Source organism: Lemur catta, chromosome 1 (genome assembly GCF_020740605.2).
Source record: "Lemur catta isolate mLemCat1 chromosome 1, mLemCat1.pri, whole genome shotgun sequence".
Lineage (NCBI taxonomy): Eukaryota > Metazoa > Chordata > Mammalia > Primates > Lemuridae > Lemur > Lemur catta.
This window is the reverse complement of record NC_059128.1, coordinates 108,211,627-108,232,757: the sequence shown is the minus strand read 5'-3', so window position 1 is coordinate 108,232,757 and position 21,131 is coordinate 108,211,627. Positions and strand designations below refer to the sequence as shown.

The following is a 21,131-nucleotide window of genomic DNA, read 5'->3' as shown; positions in this document are numbered from 1 at the left end:
TCCCGTCTTTTAAAAAAAATGCTGGTGTTTTGTTCATCATGGATTATTTGTGGATTTATTCTGAATTTTTAAAATACTGTCTGAACATAGTATTTATCTTGATGGCGACTTGAGTTTTTTGTTTTTTGTTTTTGCCTCTATTTAAAATTTGGATTTGAATGTTGGATTTGAATTGCAGATTTTGCCATTCCCCAATGTATACATATTTCAAAACATCACGTTGTATACCATAAACAGTTTTTGTTTGTCAGTTAAAATACTAAAATTAAAAAAATACATTTTGGATCTGAGACACATGCGTCACTGGTCTCACCCTTGTCCCAGCCCTGATTTTCCTTTGGGGCCAAGTAGTGACGTGCCTGAGTGAAGCACACTCAGTTGATTTTCACCCAGTTGCTGCAGGAAATCTCTAGACTTTCTGATTTTCTAAGAGCACCTGGAAATCTGGATTATTTTTTTTTTTTCCAAACCATCCTGATTTAAAAACATTGGCAACAGATTTAAAAATTTTAAAGGATTTTTTTTTTGGACACATCTAGCATGGAGGAGCCACCAGTTTGCAACGCCTATTTAGACAGTCATTCCTCTTAGGGGATGTGGGCTGAGGGGAGCCGGGGGTGGGCAGACAGGAAAAGGGAGCTGCCGCCCCGGTGCCCTGGTTTCTCTGTGCGCTGCAGGGGAAGCCGCTGGAGCCTGAGATGAGCAGGGAGTTTCCTGCAGGGATGACAGGAGCCCTAGGGGAGCCTAGCTGGGAGGCCAGCAGCCCCATCACAGGGCCCAGGCGGTGGTGGTGGGCACAGAGTGTCAGTGTTGGCTAAAGTCCCTGAGTTCACACAATATTGTGGCTGCATCCTCCCACATAGGAACGGCTCCCTTTTGGGACCCCTTGCTGGTTTTGGAGACAAATCAAATGTTTCCCAACATCACCAGGGAAGCTTGCCAAAAATGCAGATTCCAGGGTCCAGTTCCCTGCAAGATTCTGGTTCATTCCATCTGGGTGGGGGCCCAGGAATCTGCATTTTAAAATCCAGGCCCATGAGTTAGGAAATTGGGAAACCCTGGCAATTACGAGATGGGCTTAGGCAAATGACCCTGGGTTTCACCTCCCTGAGACTCAGTTTCCACCTCTGTAAAATGCGGCTCATCATTATCTCGCCTCCTTGCTTTATGCAGAGGGTTCCACGAGAGGGAGCCCATGAAGTGTTCAAGAAAGCGGCGTCGCTCTTATTGTTACTGACATTCTTCCTTCGAAAATGAGCCCCCAGAATTAGGATCCGGGATTCGAATCCGCTGCGCCCATGCCTGGGATTGGAACTTGCGAAGCGCCTCGCGCCTCCTTGACGTCATGAAGTCGCCCCAGGAAAGCCGCTCCTCGTCCCGCCCCCGAGTCCCCCGCAGCGTGCTGTTTGCATATTAGCATTGCCCCGCCTCCGCTGTACCCTCTACGGCTCGCGAGTGGCCCGCGGCGCTGCCACTCAGCGCTCCGCCCTCCGGCCCCGCCTTCACGAGGAGCCCCGCCCCGCTCTCCTGGGCGCAGCCTACCCCGCTGCCTGCCCCGCGCCCCGCCCCCGGCGCCAGCCTCCCGCTGCCTGGGCCCACGATTGGTCGCGACGGGACGCCAGGGCCCGCCCCCCCGTGCGCCGGCCCCGCCCCCCGGAGGGGAGCGAGCGCTCGCGGGCCGGAGCTGCGGGTTCGGCTGCGCGGCGGGGCTGAGGCGGCCGCGGGGCCCGATCGCAGGTAAGGGCACCGCGATCCCGGCCGGGAAGCGCAGCCGGGGGCTGAGGGCGGCGCCAGCGGCCCGGGGAGGAGGCTGGGACGGCTCCGACTCTGCGGACGAGTTGGGGGTCGGGGGTCAGCTGAGGAGGGGGCTGGGGCTGGAGCTGGGGGCCAGGTTAGCTGAGGAGGGGACGGAACTTGGGGTCCAGGTTAGCTGGGGAGGGGGCTGAACTTGGGGGTTGAGGTTAGCTGGGGAGGGGGCTGAACTTGGGGGTTGAGGTTAGCTGGGGAGGGGGCTGCAGTTGTAGTTGAGGTTAGCTGGGAGGGGGCTGGACTTGGGGGCCGAGGTTAGCTGGGGAGGGGGCTGGACTTGGGGGCCGAGGTTAGCTGGGGAGGGGGCTGCAGTTGTAGTTGAGGTTAGCTGGGAGGGGGCTGGACTTGGGGGCCGAGGTTAGCTGGGGAGGGGGCTGCAGTTGTAGTTGAGGTTAGCTGGGGAGGGGGCTGAACTTGAGGGGTGAGGTTAGCTGGGGAGGAGGCTGCAGTTGTAGTTGAGGTTAGCTGGGGAGGAGGCTGCAGTTGTAGTTGAGGCTAGCTGGGGAGGGGGCTGGGCTTGGGGGCCGAGGTTAGCTGGGGAGGGGGCTGCAGTTGTAGTTGAGGTTAGCTGCGGAGGGGGCTGGACTTGGGGGCCGAGGTTAGCTGGGGAGGAGGCTGCAGTTGTAGTTGAGGTTAGCTGGGGAGAGGGCTGGACTTGGGGGCTGAGGTTAGCTGGGGGGGAGGCTGCAGTTGTAGTTGAGGTTAGCTGGGGAAGGGGCTGGACTTGGGGGCCGAGGTTAGCTGAGGAGGGGGCTGCAGTTGTAGTTGAGGTTAGCTGGGGAGGGGGCTGGACTTGGGGGCTGAGGTTAGCTGGGGAGGAGGCTGCAGTTGTAGTTGAGGTTAGCTGGGGAGGGGGCTGGACTTGGGGGCTGAGGTTAGCTGGGGAGGAGGCTGCAGTTGTAGTTGAGGTTAGCTGGGGAGGGGGCTGGACTTGGGGGCCGAGGTTAGCTGGGGAGGGGGCTGCAGTTGTAAGTCAAGGTTAGCTGGGGAGGGGTCTGAGAGTGGAGTTGGAAGTCTGAGTTAGCTGGGGAGAGGGCTGGGGTTGAGTGGAGGGTGGAGGTTATTTGAGGAGGGACTTCAGAGTGGAGTTGAGAGTCGTGGGTAGCCAGGGAGGGGGTTGGGGATGGAGTTGGAAGTGTGTTCCTCTGGGGAGGGGGCTGCAGACAGAGTTAGGGGCTGGGCTTAGCTGGGGAGAGGGCAGAGGGGTATAGTTTGTTGAGAAGGGGCATAGAGGGATCCTGTGGTTAGGGTTATCTGAGGAATGGCCAGAGGGACAAAGTCAGGGGCTGGCCAGGGAGGGGCTGGGGGATGGAGGCATCGGTCAGGCTTGTCCCAGAAGGGGTCCCAGGGATATGGGGAGAAATGGAGAGCTTGAAGTGCATGGGGTGGGTGGAGGATGTTAGGGCGGGGTGGTGAGAAAGGTGTAGGGTAAAGGCCAAGAGACCCCAGGGGCAGGTGTCTTGCTAGAGGTTGACTATTCAGGAGGTAATGGGGGAGTCTCGGGTAGGAATCAGTTATAAAGAATTTGAAATCACCCCCTGTACTTTTTGGGGGGGACTAATCATTTGTCACAGAAAAGGACACCAAGCAGAAGTCCCCGGGGAGCAGGCAGCAGCAGGAGATGGGAGTTCAAAATACTTTCCGAGGTCTATTTCTAGGATATAGGGTGCAAAGGAGATGTCTTAGGAAGCAGAAAGGCTCATGTTGGTGACTGAATTTTTCAGGAACTGAAGTGGGAGTTTTTGGGACGATGATATTGAGGGGCGTGGGAGGCACTTTATTTTTCCTGGGTAGCGGGGGTTGCTAGGGGCTGGGAGGTGGGTGGTGGAAGACAGGCTTGACGGCAGAAAAGCAGCAGGTCCCCAGGGAGGAGTCTTGAAACTGTTGCTAGGTGTCGGTGAGGCAAGTGCCAGGTTCACAAACTCACGCCCGTAGGGGGCTGCGGTCTGGTCTCACCAAGATGGAGCGTCGAGGGGCTCAGAGAGATGGGTTGCCTCGAGCTGCCAACTTGGCAGTGTCACCTCTCAGAGATGTCGTTTGCCCCCTGGAAAAGCGGAAATCATAAATACAGTAGCATGTGCCTCGTAGGGTCCTTGCAACATGCGACGGGGGAATCCCTGCCCCAAATACAACTTCCTGGCACGCCCTGAAGGTTCATGAAGCATTGAGGATAATGTTCTAAATGGAGTTTTTCTTGGGGTGCTGGGGTGGTGATGGTGGAGTACAATGACTGGGTTGGCCTAAAGGCGAGGAAAGAAAGCAGTTGATACTTAACTCTAGTCGTTGGGGTGCACATAAGGGTCGCCCTAGGAGCTTTAAAAGACAATCTGCAAAAAAAAAAAAAAAAAGTCTCCATATTAGTAAAAGTGAGAAAAAAACTCAAAAGGAAGTAGAATCTATCTGGTCCTGGCACCAGGAGCTTCTGAAGGCTTGTCAAGGGACAAGTGCATGTGCTTGAGAGAAGGTTGCCTGAGTTGTTGGGACCTAGGTGTCCCCTCTAAGGAACCGTTCTGATGTGTGCCCTGTAAGGAACCATCCATGCCCAATTTTATGCTCTTTAAATTTATGAGCTTTACAAATTGACTTTATGTGATGCATTCGGGTCTCTCTGCTGCCCGGGCACTGTGGACACTGGGGCGGGGTTGTTTTCTGGGGTGAGGGTGTCCCGGGCACTGCAGGGGGCTGAGCAGCGTCCCTGGCTTCTACCTACCCCACTCCAGGAGCACCCGTCAGTCGTGACAGCCACAAATGTCCCCAGCCATTGCCCAGTGTCCTGTAGGGGCAGAGTCACCCCAGTTGAAAACCATTGTTATAGGCAAAACTGATTTATTTTCTCATTTAAAGACACTCCTCTCACCTTTGAGCCTTAGAAACCACGGCCATTCCGAATGAGGGATTGTCCTTTAAATCACTTAGTGCTCTTGTTTTGAGAGGAGAGAAGAAAAAAATCACTCCTTTTAGAGAATTTTGGAAATGCCGACTTATTTCTGGGTGGGGCTTTTGTGTTACTTTTGATCACTTGAAATGGATTTTGAATATGGGATGCACTTCCCAGTCACAGGCACGGGAAGGTGGCGAGTTTGTGAGTTGCTTCCTTGGTTTTAACATCAAGTGTGAGGTCCCGACAGTGGCTTGAATGAATTCCTCAGGTGAGTCCTGGTCCACAGAGGAGCTTTATTGAGAGCAATATGCTTTGACTGATGCCATTATTTTCTGTTCTTGTTTCATGCTTAATAAACCCTGGGGCCCTGCCGTGGAAGGGAAAGACAAATAAACACGAACTGTCCTCACACGTAGACAATGTGGCGGCATGTTTACCGAATGGAGGCGTTTTTCTCGTCCACCACGTCGCAGTGTGAAAAACTCCCTTTTTTCCCCATTCAAGGTGTTACTGCAGCTTTTTCTCATTTGCATCTGCAGACAGGGATGGCCTTTAAAATCATATTAACTAAGTCATTCATAGTTCTGAAGATCTGGGGTGATTTCTTCCAAAAAGGTCGTGCCTGGCCTCTGTGGCTTTGGAACTTTCTGGTGCCTTCCGGAGAGGCTGGTTACTATCCCAGTTGTGTGATGGATCAGGGTGGCACAGCCTTCTCATCCCCTTACTGTGTCCCCTGCGGGCTGCTGTGTCTCAAATGACACGGGCAGCCCTGGGGGTGACTGCCCGAGCTGGGTTTCTGTCCCCGGGAAGGTTTGTCTCGGCTCTGCCACACGCTTGTGTCCTTTCACGGTGGACTTGTGCAATGTGGCCACGTCCTTGGCTGTGTCATGGCGCCTCCCTCTGAGCAGCGATGTTCATTTTGACATTTGTCGACCTCACTTGTCACTGCCTCTTGCTGCTGCACCCTTTGGCCTGGCTTGTGTCCATTAAGGGTTAGAGAAGAGCGTTCACGGTCCTTGTCACCCAGGAGACCTGGCGCTGCAGACCTGATGTGAGAGCCCAGGAGATGGGGTGACTTGTTCTCCGTGGCACACTGGCCCCCAGCATGTCACACCCATCCTTCTGCTCGCCTGTCCTGTGGCGTAGGTGGGCCACCTTCTCTCCATGTCCCTGTGTGGGTCCTCACCTCCCGCCTGGTCTTGCCACTGGTGGGATTGTGGGCCACACCAAGACTCACCCAGAAACGGTTGCTGGTTCTTCCCGAGAAACTTGCAGAGAGGAAAGTCTTTTTGCTTTTTATTGTTTTAAATGAAGGCTATAATTTACATATCATAAAATTCAACTCTTTTAAGCCTACCATTTAGTTTTTTTATTAATAAGTTTATCGAGTTGTGTAATCATCCCCACAAACCCCTTTTAGAACTTTCTACCACCCCAATAAGATTCTTCGTCCCTATCAGCAGTCACCCCCCACCCCGTCTCCAGCCCCTGGCACCCACGAATGCATGTCCCATCTCTGTGGATCCGCCTGTTCTGGACATTTCATATAAATGGAGCCACACATTGTGTGTCCTTCTGTGTCTGGTGTCTCTCACTGAGCACAATATCCTCAAGGTCCATCCATGCTGTAGCCTGTGTCAGAGCCTCGTCCCTTTTCCTGGCTGAGTAATATTCCATTGTGTGGATGGACCACGTTGTGTGTGTCCATTCATTTGTGGATGGGATTTGGGTATGTCCACCTTTGGTGCTGAAGCATAGAGCTGCTATATTAATGGCTTTTCCTGGGCACAGGTGGCCAACTAGACTGAAGCTTGGGGTGTTCATCAAGGGGTGTTTTTGCCTCAATTCTGTCTGCTTTCTTTCCCACCCCAACGTTCTCCCTTGAGCTAAGAGCGGACTCCCATCTCTGTCACTCCACTGGGTGGACCCTGCAAGGCCCCAGTAAGCTCCCTACATTGCCAATCAGATGGTGACTTCCCTGCCACCTCCACCAGCTCATCGTCCCCACCGGAATCGCAGGTCCTCACGTGGCCTCCGTGGCCCTGCTCGTGCTGGCCCCACCTGACCCTTCTGAGGCCTCCATCACCCCATCCAGCTCCCCGCTGCCCCCCGGGTTTCCTGGACGCCGCCGTTGCTGGCTCCTTTGTCTGAAACGTTCCTTCCTTCCTTCCTCTGTCCAACAAAGGCCCGTTGTGTGCCTATTTTAAGCCTCAGAACTTGTGCCAGGCCTTGGGAGCGCCACGTGAATGAGCTGCCTGTGTGCTGGTGCAGGGGGCATGGAGGTGGCAGCCAGGGTCGGAGGTGCCTGAGCCCTGCTGCCTGCCCTGGCACTGGGAGGCAGGGTCCCTGGGGGTGGCAGGGAGAGGGGCTCAGCCTGGGTACTCTGTGAGCTTCACCCCTGCAGGCACAGTAAGGAGTCTCCCAGGGGTGGAGGGTGGGGAGGTGGGGTGAGGTCTGTGGCCAGGAAAGTCCAGAGAAGAGGCCAAAAGGAAGCTTTGAGCTGAACACACGTGTGGCAGGGGACAGTGGCAGGAGAGCATCCCATCTCCGTGTGTGCACAGAGGTGGCTGGGTCTCTCCCTTCATCTAGTGCTCAGCCTGGACACCGGTGACATGCCGAGTCCCTGTGGGCTGGGGCTGTCCTGGGCCCACAGCTAAGGCCCGGGCCTTGCGGGCCTTGTCTTCGCCGAATTGCGCAAAGTTCCCGGGGCTGCCGTCACCGTTGATCACAAACTGGGTGGCAGAAACAAAAGGAATGTATTCTCTTGCAGTCCTGGAGGCCAGATGCCTGAGATGAAGGGGTGGCAGGGCTGCTCCTTCCAGAGCCTCAGGGAGGAGCCTTCCTTCCTCCCCCAGATCCCCCGGGGTCCCAGGCATCCCTTGGCTTGTGGCCACATCGCCCTAATCGCTGCCTCTGTCGTCACACAGCGGTCTCCCTGTGTGTGTGTGTGTGTGTGTGTGTGTGTGTCCGTCCTCTTACGAGGACACCTGTCACAGGATCGGGGTCCACCCTACTCCAGGGTGACCCCATCTTAACTTGTTACATCTTCAAAGACCCTATTTCCAAATAAAGTTCCATTCCCGTGTATAGAGGGTTAGGTTGTGGACAGATCTTTTTTGGGGGCACAGCGCACCCCCTAACACCTAGAAAGCGGCCGGTCTCCTGCATGTGGTGAGATTCAGGATTTCCCTAGACTGTAGTCCGGGTGCTGAGCCCCTTTCCTACTTCTCCCTCCTCCTTCTGCCTTTCCCAACAACACAGAAACTAAACCGTGCAGCACTGCATACAAAATGGAGAACTGGGTGCCCCCGGGGGCCCCCTGAAAACTGCCCACCATGTCCTCCTCTGGTGATGTGCAGCACACAGAAGGATCCAGTGGGAATTTTAAAATGCTCTATAAATATTAACAGTATTGTTGTTAAAATGCTGGGCTTTGAATAAACCAGGGTCTCTTGGACTTGGACACTGGGGCAAGATCACTCTCTGGGCGGGTGAAATTATTCTTTTGTGTTGTTTTGTTTTTTAAAACACTGGGTCTCGCTCTGTTACCCAGGCTGGAATACGGTGGCATCGTCATAGCTCACTGCAGCCTCCAATTCCTGGGCTCAAGCGATCCTCCCGCCTCAGTCTCCCAAGTAGCTGGGACTACAGGTGCGCAACACCACACCTGCTCAATTTTTCTATTTTTTTGTAGAGATGGGGTCTCGCTCTTGCTCTTGTCCCTGCCTCTACCCATTCCATGCGAGGAGCACCCCCTAGTCATGACAACCACAAATGTCCCCAGACATCGCCCAGTGTCCCCTATGGGCAGAGTCACCCCTAGTTGAGAGCCACTGGGCTAAACTATTTCTAATGGGATTTTCTGATTCAGTGATTGCATTAAATAAAAAGATATGTCTGGGTTTTTAATAGACTTTATTTTTTGAGCTGTTTTCGGTTCACAGCAAAGTTGAGTGGTTCGTACAGAGAGTTCCCATATGCACCTGCTCCTCCCAAACCACAGCCTCCCCCACTGTCAGCCTCCCAGCAGCAGAGTGGGACGTTTGGTACAGTCCCCACCCGTGAACCTACAGTGACATATCCTTGTCACCCTGAGTGCACAGTTGACATTGGGGTTCACTCTTGGTGTTGAATGTTCTATGGGTTTGGACAAATGTGCAATGACATGTGTCCACCATTGGAGTAAGCTGCAGAATTGCCAGGCGCTGTGGCTCACACCTGTAATCCCAGCAACGCGGGAGGCCAAAGTGGGAGGATCGATTGAGGTCAGGAGTTCGAGACCAGCCTGAGCGAGAGCGAGACCACGTGTCTACTAAAAATATAGAAAAATCAGCTGGGTATGGTGGTGCCTGTAGTCCCAGTTACCTGGGAGGCTGAGGCAGGAGGATCACTTGAGCCCAGGAGTTGGAGGCTGTATTGAGCTATGATGACGCCACTGCACTCCAGCCTGATTGACAGAGCGAGACCTGATCTCTTAAAAAAGCAAAACAAAACAAGAATAATTTCACTGCCCTAAAAATCCTCTGTGCTCTTAGTATTCATCCCTCTCCCTCCCTGGTATTTTGTTTTTATGGGCAAAGAGATAAGACCAACCTAGTAACCTTGAATGCCTGTTGGGAAGGACGTACCTTTATATACTACAGCGTTTTATATGAATTATCTTCTGTGTTACCCATTCTGATAAATAGTCCAGTAGAAACACAACCAGGAGCTTCACAGATAATTTTAAACATTCTACTGGCCATATTCAAAAAACAAAAATAGGCCGGGCACGGTGGCTCACGCCTGTAATCCTTGCACTCTGGGAGGCCGAGGTGGGTGGATCGCTCAAGGTCAGGAGTTCGAGACCAGCCTGAGCAAGAGCGAGACCCCGTCTCTACTAAGAAAAATAGAAAGAAATTATCTGGCCAACTAAAATATATATATAGAAAAAAAAAATTAGCCGGGCGTGGTGGCACATGCCCGTAGTCCCAGCTACTCGGGAGGCTGAGGCAGTAGGATCGCTTAAGCCCAGGAGTTTGAGGTTGCTGTGAGCTAGGCTGATGCCACAGCACTCACTCTAGCCCAGGCAACAGAGCAAGACTCTGTCTTAAAAAAAAAAAAAAAAAAAAGGTGAAACTGATATTAATGATGCATTCTTCTTAACTCCATAGATCCAAAATATTTTTTTGTTTTGCAGGCAGAGTCTTGCTCTGTCACACAGGCTAGAGTGCAGTGGCACGATCACAGCTTACTGCAGCCTCCAACTCCTGGGCTCAAGCGATCCTCCTGCCTCCGCCTCCCGAGTAGCTGGGACTACAGGCATGTGCCATCATGTCCCGCTAATTTTTCTATTTTTAGTAGAGATGGAGTGTTGCTCTTGCTCAGGCTGGTCTCAAACTCCTGGCCTCAAGTGATCCTCCCGCCTCGGCCTCCCAGGGTGCCAAAATATTATGCCAGCATGTCGTTCAATGTAAAGAAAGCATGAACGAGCTTTTTTCCATTCTTCTTTTCCTGCTAAGTCTTGGAAGTCAGGTGTATGTTTTGCACCCAGAGCCCATCTCAGTTTGGAGGAGCCACATCTCAGGCGCTCGGTGGCACCTGAGGCCAGCGGCAGCCATGCTGTTAAGTGCAGGTCTGGGAAGTAAACAGGGAAAGTCTCAGGAGAAAATAACATGTCTGAAGGCGTGTGCACACATCTTCACATTTGGACATGGCAGTGGTCGTTTTTGGAACTACTCAACTGTTTGCTTTGCTGAGGGATGGTGCCGGACGCCAAGAAAGTACTTGTCAAGACTTTCCAAAGGGGGAAAAAGCCAGTCTACTCATTGCTTGCTAAAATGAGGGTTGAAAGATTTACTGTGCATTAAATATTATAAAAAGCACATCGATGCTATTTTGGAGGCAGAGTGTAGGTCAACACAAGGGAACATGCAGCTTTGTTCTGGCGGGACTGAGCCCATGGCCTGAGAAACTTACGTGGATTTAGAATCAGAGAATCTCAGAACATCAGTTCACCAAGGGCCCTGGAGATTGTCTTGTCCTGGGGTCGGCAAACCACAGCCCCTGGGCCACCCCAACTCACAGCCTGTTTTTGTATGTGACCCGTAGGCTAAGATGGTTATCACATTTTTATTTTAATTATTATTTTTATTTATTTATTTATTTTTTGAGACAGAGTCTTGCTTTGTTGCCTGGGCTAGAGTGCAATGGTGTCATCACAGCTCACTGCAGCCTCAACCTCCTGTGCTCAAGCAATCCTTCTGCCTCAGCCTCCCAAGTAGCTGGGACTATAAGCCTGCGCCACTACACCCGGCTAATTTTTTCTATTTTTAGTAGGGACGGGGTCTCCCTCTTAGTCAGGCTGGTCTCAATCTCCTGACCTCAAATGATCCTCCTGCCTTGGCCTCCTAGAGTGTTGGGATTACAGGCGTGAGCCATGGCACCAGGACACACATCTTTAAATGGTAGGGAAAAAAGATCATGACACATTAAAATTATATGGTGTGCAGATCTCAGTGTCTGGAAATAAAGTTCTATTGGCACACAGCTTCATGCATTCTGCTACAATGGTGCAGTCGAGTAGTAGCCATAGAGACTGTGCCGCAAAGCCCAAAGCAGTGATGATCTGGCCTCGTCCAGGAAAAGTTTGTTGGCCCCATTGGCTTGAGTGCTTTCAGGTGACAAAATTGAAGCCCAGAGGTTTCACGAGTTAGTGGTTATGGTGGGACTTGCCCTCGGGAGTTCATATTTTAGCTTTTATCATTTCATTTAGGCCTCTGTGTTGGTAGAACCCTAATAGTCCACTTCAGAGAACTTGTCCCAAATACAATCTTGTGAGGAGCTTTTATCTCATTTATGGGCAGGGTTTAATGATTTTGGAACAAATGTATAGAATGATTTTTTTTTCCCCTGTAGCATTACACCATATACAGTATGATTGGCATTCTGTTTTCTTTCTTTCTTTTATTTTTTTTGACATTGTTTTTATTTTTAACTTATTTTATCTTATTTATTTGTTTTTAATTGACAAATATTTCCTTTAGTGTCACCAAATGTAACAGTACATCTTAGAAATAATGGGTTATTAGATTTGATCAACTGTGACATTTGGTAGCTCAAAAATATATCACATTTTTCAATTGAGATGATCTTTATTATGTTACTTAAAGATGTACAAACAGACTAGGTGCGGTGGCTCACACCTGTAATCCCAGCTACTCGGGAGGCTGAGGCAGGAGGATCACTTGAGCCCAAGAGTTGGAGGCTGCAGTGAGCTATGATTACACCACTGCACTCCAGCCTCGGTGACAGACTGAGACCTTGTCTCTTAAGTAAAAAAAAAAAAAAATGTACAAACACAAAACTGTGTAAAATGTCTTGAGCTTACAACTATCATACTAAACCATAAAAAAGTATATAAAGTAAAATCAAAACAGGAACACATGAAGCAATGGTTATTCAAACTCTTAGTCAAATTAACAACTTTAACGTCATGGGGTGGATGTTTTTTAAGAATGATGTTTTTAATCCTGGCAATTAGCCTGGCAAAATTTTCCATAGCGAAATTTGAAAACGGTGACAGCTTTAAGTGAAAACCAATGTTTCCTTTTGTCTGCTTGGGAGCAGAGGACAGTTTTCTCTTTCAACACCAGCTGAACTCAGACCCGCCATTCTCTCGAGGCTGAGAACTGACAAACTGTTAGCGCTTAGCAGTGGAGGCCGATGTAAAAATATTCGAGGCAGAAGAGAGAAATGGTGGTTTGGCTTTTATGATTTTGGGGTTTTCTCTTTGCAGATTGCAGCTTATGAAAATGTACAGTTGTTTTCAACTTGAATTTTCAATGCTCCAAAGGCAAGAGGGGATGGGAGGACATGGGGCTCCGTGGAACTTTGTGGATCGCTTGACTGTTTTTTCTTGTACCTCTCTCTCTCTCTGTCTCCTCTGCTTTTTTCTATCTCTGTCTCTGTCTCTCTGGGTTCCAGAAGGCGCTCACTCTGGGTAAAGAAAACCAAGGCTGCCGATTTGCATGTCACAAAACTCAGACACGTGTTTGTAGGTTTGGGGCACATGAGGGCAGGGAACCAGGATTCCAGAACTTTCACTTCTGGTCTGGGCTCTGCGTCTGCCCTCAGCCTGCGTTTTCCCAGCTGTGAAATGGTTCCTATGATAAGGTCATGTTCATAACTGTCACTCCATTGATCGGAGCAGCCTCGCCCCTGGAACAGAACAGGACACCCTCAGCCTGCACGTCGTCTCTGACAAAGATATTGGACTGAGCTCTGAGGCCTGATTTTTTTAAAGAAATTTCTTACTTTGGAATAATTTTAGATTTCTAGCAAAGTTGCAGAGAGAGTATAGAGAGGTCTCGTCAAGCCCTCATCCCGCTTCCCTGGATGTTAACATCTTAGAGTGCCTTGGTGCATTTGTCATGCTAAGAAGTTAACATGGGGACATTTTTATGAACCACGCTCCACACTTTATTCAGATTTCATTTGTTTTCCCCTTAATGTCCTTTTTCTGCCTCAGGGATCCATCCGGGATCCCACCACAGTCCATGGTGACAGTGTCTCAGACGTTCCTGGTCCCTCGTGACCTGGGCGGGCCCGAGGAGGACTGGCCGGCCACCTTGCAGACCGTCTTCCAGCCTGGGGTTGTCTGATGTGTTTCTCTCGGTCAGACCGGGGTTAAGGGTTTCAGGAAGACGCACAGAGTCAAGGGGCCCTTTTGGTTACACCCTGCAAGGGGTGCATGATACCCTCGAGACGCACCACTGGTGACATTAACCATGAGCTCCTGCCCAGGTAGCCTTTGCCCACCTGCCAGGGCCTCTGAGGCCACAACCCGCTGTGGGAACTCCGGCCTCCCCAGGATACCGACACTGGCATGCTCCATTCTCTGTCCCAAGAACTTGGTCTTCGATCTTTGAATCATGATTTAAACTTACTTTCCATCCCACCCAATGCAGGCTATGCTCCTTGAGATGGTTTTGGGGCCTCAGAATCCCATCGTCTTATCTGTCTTGGCCGCAAACACTGAAGAACACCTCGGAGAAACATTTCCCTTATGATTTGAGACATATGTGTCCCGCTGGTCCCAAATGTGTTGGGAGAGGGGCTTGGCCCGGATCCCAGTGTTGGAAACTGAAACAAACATAAGCTGGCCTAGAGTGTTGCACACAGCTCTGCCACCTTTTTTAAAAAGGAAGGGGGAGATTTATGTATTTATAAATTTTTTCTTTTAAGATACAATGTCTCCTTCTGTTGTCCAAGCTAGAATGCGGTGGCGTAATCACAGCTCACTGCAGCCTCCAACTCCTGGGCTCAAGCGATCCTCCTGCCCCAGGCTGCTGAGTAGCTGGGACCACAGGTGTGCACCGCCATACCTGGGTAATTTTTAAATTTTTTTTAGAGATGGGGTCTTGCTATGTTGCCCAGGCTGATCTCAAATTCCTGCCCTCAAGTGATGCTCCTGCCTTGGCCTCCCAGAGTGCTGGGATCACCAGCGTGAGCTACCGCTGGACCTGGGAGGGGGAGATGTAGATCTGCAGGGGGATCTGAGGCACAGACCACCCAAGGCCGGGGAACCGCCTGACCGAGTGCTAGTTTCTGCTCTCTGGCCTCCGGGGACCAAGGTGGCACACCCTGGGTCCAAGTTCTTTCATGGATGGCATGACTGGCAAAAGGAGAGGATTGCTGGAAACCAGGATATCTGCATGTCAGGGTGTTTGGCTTGCCCTTTAAAAGTGAAACTGGGCCAGGAGAAGGAGGATGGGCTCTCTACTCCTGGGGACAGTGAATGGGGCCTTTTGTCTCATGGAGGCTTTTTTCTTCGTGGCCTCTTTTGACTCGACAAACACGACAGGGTGTTGTTGGGCACTGGGTGTGCAGGGCTGTGCCTGCCTGCGGGGCCTCATCTCGGGAGGGGGAGACCTGGTGGGCTCGGACGTGACCTCGGACCCACCGGGCACTTGGTGTACACCGGGCTCGGGCCCTGTGACTTCCCAGCCCTGCCCTTGCCCTCCTCCCAGGTCCACTTCCTCTCTTGCCTGCTCTGGTTTTGTTTTATTTTTTGTTTGTTTTTGTTGTTGTTGTTGTTTTGCTTTGTTTTGTTTTTAATTGTGCTAAATTACATACAACATTAAATGTACCATCTTAGCCATTTTTAATTGCACAGTTTGGCGACATTAAGCACATTCACACTGTTCTGCAACCATCACCACCCTCCATCTCCAGAACTTCTCATCTTTCCAAACTGAAGCTCTATCCCCATGAAACACTCACTCCCCACCCCCTCACCAGCCCCTGGCACCCACCATCCTACTCCTGTCTCTGTGGCTGTGATGACTCTGGGGACCTCCTGTGACTGGAATCTCACAGGATTTGTCCTTCTGTGTCCGACTTCTTTCCCTGAGCACGATGATGTCCTTAAGGTTCACTGGTGTTCGTATTTTAAGGCTGAATAATATCCCATTGTGTGGACGGGCCTTGTCGTGTTCAGCCACCCTCCCCTCAGGGGCTGCGTCCACTTTTTGGCTGTTGCAAATCACGCTGCTGTGAACATCGGGGACAGGTTTCCCCTATGGACGTATGTTTTCCTTTCTCTAGGGTAGACACCCAGGAGTGGCATTTCAGGACCCATCGTCTATTTTTGAACCCACACAGTGTTTGTTGGTCCGCGCTTCTGTGCCCAGTGGGGTTTTTGTCCATTTGCGGCTCCTTCTGCAGCTCAGCCCTTTGGGGCTCTGCAAGGACTTGAGTTCCTCCGGCTGATCGTGTCCATCAGCTTCCCAGCCTAGCATGAGCTCCCCCTGCCCCCTGATTTCTGCATGGGCACCTGCCCGCAGCAAGCCTGTCCCTGCCCTCACGGGTTAGCCCCGGGCAGTTGCTCACGGCACAGTGTACGTTTCTCCCCCTTCCACCGGGGTCTCTGTCCTGTTCTCCGTGTCACCCGGAATGCCCTCTGCTCGAGCTTTGACAACACTACGCTCTCGCCTTCTGTGCCCTTCTGGTCTCCCTGTCTCCGTCTAACCGTGTGCTCCGGTGCCACGTCGATGCCACTGGGCTCCCACCCACCTCCCCGCTGCTGTCTGTGCAGGACCTCGCACATGCTCTAGTCCGAGCGTCGGGTTTTGTTTGTTTCTTTGCTTTACCTGTAAAAGAGGCTCCTGCCTCAAGAGTGGCTGAGAAGCCCACACAAAATGTATGTACAGGATGTAGCAGGTGCTCAGTGCGCTGCAAGAAATGGACTTTGGTTTAAGTAAAGGCCTGGAGGAAGGTGTAGGAGACAGACTGACGGCCCCAAAGACATCCCTGTCCTAATCTCTGGAACTGGTGCATATGTCACCTTATGTGGCAGAAGGGACTCTGCAGATGGTATTAAGGACCTTGAGATGGGACATCATCTTGGATGACCCGAGGGCCCAGTGTCAGCACAGGGTCCTCCCACGAGGGGGCAGGAGGGTCGGAGGCAGAGAGACTGGAAGACGCTGCGCTGCTGGCTCTGAAGGGGGAGGAAGGGCCCCGAGGAAGGTTCCAAAGAGGATAGGAATCACTTCCTAGGGTCGTCGTAAGGGTCGAGATTGTGAACAAGTTGGTTGGTGGTGGCCATGGTTGTCACTGTTATTGCTGTAATCACTGTTAACATTACTCAAAGTATTGTATATTAATATTAATATTATAGTACACGTTACTATTATATTCCTATTTTTCCCCACCGACACCACAGGTGTGGACCCAACCAAGGGAAGGGCACACTGTCTTCATGAGGCTGCCACGCCCAGACTAACGACCATAGAAAAATTAGCTGGGCGTGGTGGTGGCACCTGTAGTCCCCGCTACTCGCGGGGCTGAGGCAGGTGGATCGCTTGAGTCCAGGGGTTGGAGGTTGCTGTGAGCTAGGCTGATGCCACTTCACTGCAGCCTGGGTGACAGAGTGAGACTCTGTCTCAAAAAAAAAAAAAAGAAAAGAAGAAAAAGAATCAAAGCAAAAGCAAATTTGTTTGACATTTTCTGCTGCTCTGTGATATCCTGTTGCTAGATTAGAATGAGACCCCTTGCTCTGATACCAGCTCAGCACTGCTTGGAAGGTCACATCTCCAGGGCATGTCCCCAAATCCTATTCCCTGGAAGAACTCTTGGCAGGCATGCGGAAGTGTAATTAAGTGGCGTCTTCCCTCCATGGTGCTGACACAGATTTGGGTCTGTAATAAAGATGAGGTGTCTCCGGAGAGATGAGGGTCCAATCAGAGCCCAGAGAACTTGCTCCGAGATTCTTTGGAAATCAGGAGCCCCCAGGCCCCCGAGTGGGACTCAACCCTGTCTAGGAGGGAAAGCGCAGATCAGAGCAAGTGGGTCATTTCTCTCTCGGGCCTTCTAGCAGCCCAAAGTCCGGCTGGGCTGTGCTTCCTCTGGGGGACCTGGGGGGAGGATCCTTCATGCCTCTTCCAGCGTCCTATGTGGCCAGCCATCCTTGGCATGCCCTGGCCATGACACTACTCCAGTCTCTGCCTCTGTCCTCACATGGCCTCCTTCCCTGCAAATGTCTGTGTCCAAATCTCCCTCCTCTTATAAGGACATCAGTTATTGGATTTAGGGCCCACCCTAGTCCTATGTGACTTCATCTTAACTAATTACATCTGCAAAAACCCTGTTTCCAAATAGGGCCTCCTTCTGAGGCATCTAACTCAAAACTTTTTTCCAAGTAATTAACTCAGGGTTTATCTCCCCGGGTACTGTGGACACTGGGCCCGGATCATTCTCTGGGGTGGGGCTGTCTTGGGCACTGCAGGTGCTGAGCAGAGTCCCTGGCCCCCACCCACCCATGCCAGGAGCTCGCCCCCCCTGTCCTGACAGCCATAAATGTCCTCAGACATGGCCCAATGTCCCCTGGGGACAGAATCCCCTCCCCTCCTCTGCCCCTACCCCTGTGTAAGGAATGTGTCTTTTATGTGTTTTCCTTTGTATCCTATAAGATCTGGGGGAATGTTTTCCCCAGCAGTTCTTTGTGTGATAGGTCCCTCGCATGAGCCGATTTAGGTCATCGCTGTCCTTCAGAACTGTCCTCCACAGAGGGGCCGTGACATCAGCTATTTTCACCAGCTTTTCAACAGCTGGTTTTGATAAATAACAACACTCCCAGCTTCTCTACCCCCAGCGACCTCTCCTGCTCCTGGTGGCATTTCCTGGGTTTTGTGATTGCAGGTTTTCTGTGAATGACACTGGGCTTAGCCACTGAACTGCCCCTTACCCGTGTTCTCCTGAAAGCCAGACCCCTGTTACGGGACCTTCATGCTGGCTGCCGTGCCCCCAGATGGTTCTGGGGTTTGACAATCCTGTGCCGCAGAGAGACCCTTTTGTTCTTTGGGGGGACAATGTGAGTTTCCGGCACGCATCTGTCTCTGGGAGTGTGATCTGTTTGGGTTCACTTACAAACACGTCCAACTGTGAGGAGTGGTTGGCACGGCTGCACATTTGTTTGCAGAATTTAAAGCAATCTGTAACCCCATAGCGTTCTCCATGTGTTAAAACATTACCCGTCCCAAGTGTGTGAAAATCTGGACTTTTTGTCTATTCTAGTCTCAGCCGGAGGGGGAGGCGTTATAACAGTTCCGTTTTAAGAAAACTAGTACGGTATACAGAACGATATAGCATTGTTTTCCAATCTAGTCAATGTTCAGGGACACACAACAGCACAGTTTCCAAGCCTGGTTACATATAAAAACTGCCGGATGTAGTATATGTGATTGAGTGTGAAAATCAGAGTTATGAACATCAAATAAGGGTACCTCTGTTTTCTCCCAACGCCCCCAGATTTCTCATCGAAGCAGGTGTCCCCACATGGTTTTAGAACGGAGACCTTGCACTTCCAACAGTGGCGCAGTTGTGATTCCCTCCAAAAATGGGCTGCGGCTGCTCTTGTATATTTCAAACATACAAATTTGCATATTTTGAATGTATTTTAGCCTTTTATCTTTGGAGGGTAGGTTTGAATTTTGGAAAAAGCCTGAGTCAGTCAGCTAATGCTGTGTAACGAATCACCGCAAATGCAGTGGATTGAAATGACACGTGTTTGTTGTCTCTCAGTTCCTTGTGGGTCAGGAATCCAGCGTGGCTTAGCTGGGTCTTCCACCCAGGGGCTCTCACAAGCTCCAGGCAAGGTGTCAGCCAAGGCTGTGGTCTCATCCGAAGACTCACCGGGGAAGGGTGTGCTTCCACACTCACTCACGTGGCTGTTGGCAGATTTGTTTCCTGTTGGTGCAATGGAGACTCCCTCAGTTCTCGGTTGGCATGTGAGTCTCTCCCCAACACAGAGAACTTGCTTCGTCAAGCCAACAAAGGAGTTTGCTAGGGAGACGGGAGTCACATCCCCATGGGAGATACGCACAGAAGCGACAGCCCGTCCCCTTTGCATATTCTGTTGGTTAGAAGCAAGTCACAGGTCCTGCCCACTTTCAAAGGGAGGGGATTACAAAAGGCACGGAGACCAGGAGTTGGGGCTCCCTGGGGAACCATGTTAGGGTGTCTTGCACACTGTCACAGGTCACTCAGGGATCAAAAAGACAGATGGCCTGATGGGAACAGGGTAGATTTTGGTTGGACCGAGGATATTACTGCCAGGTTGTGGGGCTATATTTCTTAATCATCCAATTTTTACTCTTTGAAGGTGGTTTCAGAGGATGCATGCTGCAACGTCATGAGATGGCATATTGCTTTGAAGTCATTTTTCAAAGTGACTCTTTGAAGGGAAGAATGTCTACGTAATTCTATCGTGTCTATTAATTACCCAGCTACTTGTCTTTGGTCACCTTGAGTATGCATGGAGAATTAGAGACCAGCCTCTGCGTGTTTGGAGGGGGACTTAGGATGGGATGAGAGAGACAGTGAGATGGTGAGAGTCTCGCTTTGTCACCTGGGCTAGAGTGCCGTGGCGTCATCATAGCTCACAGCAACCTCTAACTCCTGGGCTCAAGTGATTCTCCTGCCTCAGCCTCCGAGAGTGCCAGGATTACAGGTGTAAGCCATCATGCCCAGCCTGCCACAATTATTGAAGCAATATCAATACACTGTTATTTTCTTCTTTTTTTTTTTTTGAGACAGAGTCTCGCTCTGTTGCCCGGGCTAGAGTGAGTGCCGTGGCATCAGCCTAGCTCACAGCAACCTCAAACTCCTGGGCTTAAGCGATCCTACTGCCTCAGCCTCCCGAGTAGCTGGGACTACAGGCATGCGCCACCATGCCCGGCTAATTTTTTTCTATATATATTTTTAGTTGGCCAGATAATTTGTTTCTATTTTTAGTAGAGACAGGGTCTCGCTCTTGCTCAGGCTGGTGTCGAACTCCTGACCTCGAGCAATCCGCCCGCCTCAGCCTCCCAGAGTGCTAGGATTACAGGCATGAGCCACTGCGCCCTGCCGATACACTGTTATTAACTAAAGTTCATACTTGATTTAGATTTTCTTAGTTTTTGCACTGAGGTCCTTTTTCTGCGCCATGGCCCCACCCAGGCTCCCTGGTGACATTTATTCGGTGCATCTCCTGAGATGGGCCATTTCTCAGGCTCGTTTTTGGTGACAAGGTGGTTCTGAGGGGGCCTGGGCAGGAGTGTTATAAAGCATCCCCTGATGTGGGTTCCTCTGATGTCTCCCCTTGAGCAGTCTGGGGCTCAGGGTTCTGGGGAGGGACACTGCAGGGGTGTGGGCTCTCCACGAGCTGCCGACCTCGGTCACCTGGCCAGCCCAGTGGTTTTAAACTTTGAATTATTGCTGATGTTTAAACATCGGGAGATTTTACACTATGAAATCTTCCAGCTTCTCTCAGAATAAGTCGAAGAGCTGACGACATTGGGCTACGTCCCCTGGGGCCAGGAGCGGTATCCCTTCGAGTGAGCCAGGTGTTGTGTCTGCAGGTTCCACAGCTCCGCACCTGCCTGCCTCAGGCCGACCTCAAACTCCTGACGCCCAGACTGGCAATTGGCCAGCCCCGCCAGCCCTCCTCCTTGGCCCTTGAGGGCGAATGTCCCCCTGCAAGGCTCATTCCAGGCGGCTGTAACTCAGGGAGGCAAACGCAGGAGGACAAAGTGACTTTGAAGCCTCCCTCACTTTAACTCCAGCAGCACTCAGGGGTTGGTACTTGCAGTTGGTGTATGGACACAACTGAGCCCAGGCCGGGGTTCAGAGCCACCAGTGTCTGGGGGAGACTGGTATGGGGGCTCCTTCCTCCAGACCCCCAGTGGCCGTCAGAGGTCAGCAGCTCATGAGCTTCTGTGGAGTGGGGAGGCGGCTGTCTGAGATCAGACAGAGCTGAGCCCCCAGACAGGGATGGATCTGTGGTGGTCACAGGTGAGAGGGGGGGGAGCTCCTGGCCTGAGGTAGGGATTCTGCTCAGCACCTGCAGGGCCCAGGATGGCCCCTCCCCAGAGAAAAATCCAGCCCCAAAGTCCAAGTGCCCCAGGGGAGACCCTGG

General features: G+C 51.5%; 1 protein-coding gene across 1 annotated transcript in view; it reads left to right on the top strand.

Annotated features, from left to right (window-relative positions):
* Positions 1-1,686: 1,686 nt before the first annotated feature.
* Positions 1,687-21,131, top strand: part of GNG7 (G protein subunit gamma 7) — a 123,672-nt gene continuing 104,227 nt past the window's right edge. Inside the window, exon 1 of the mRNA XM_045544224.1 lies at positions 1,687-1,737. The gene's annotated coding sequence lies outside the window, so the exon portion shown is untranslated. The remainder of the gene's footprint in view (positions 1,738-21,131) is intronic.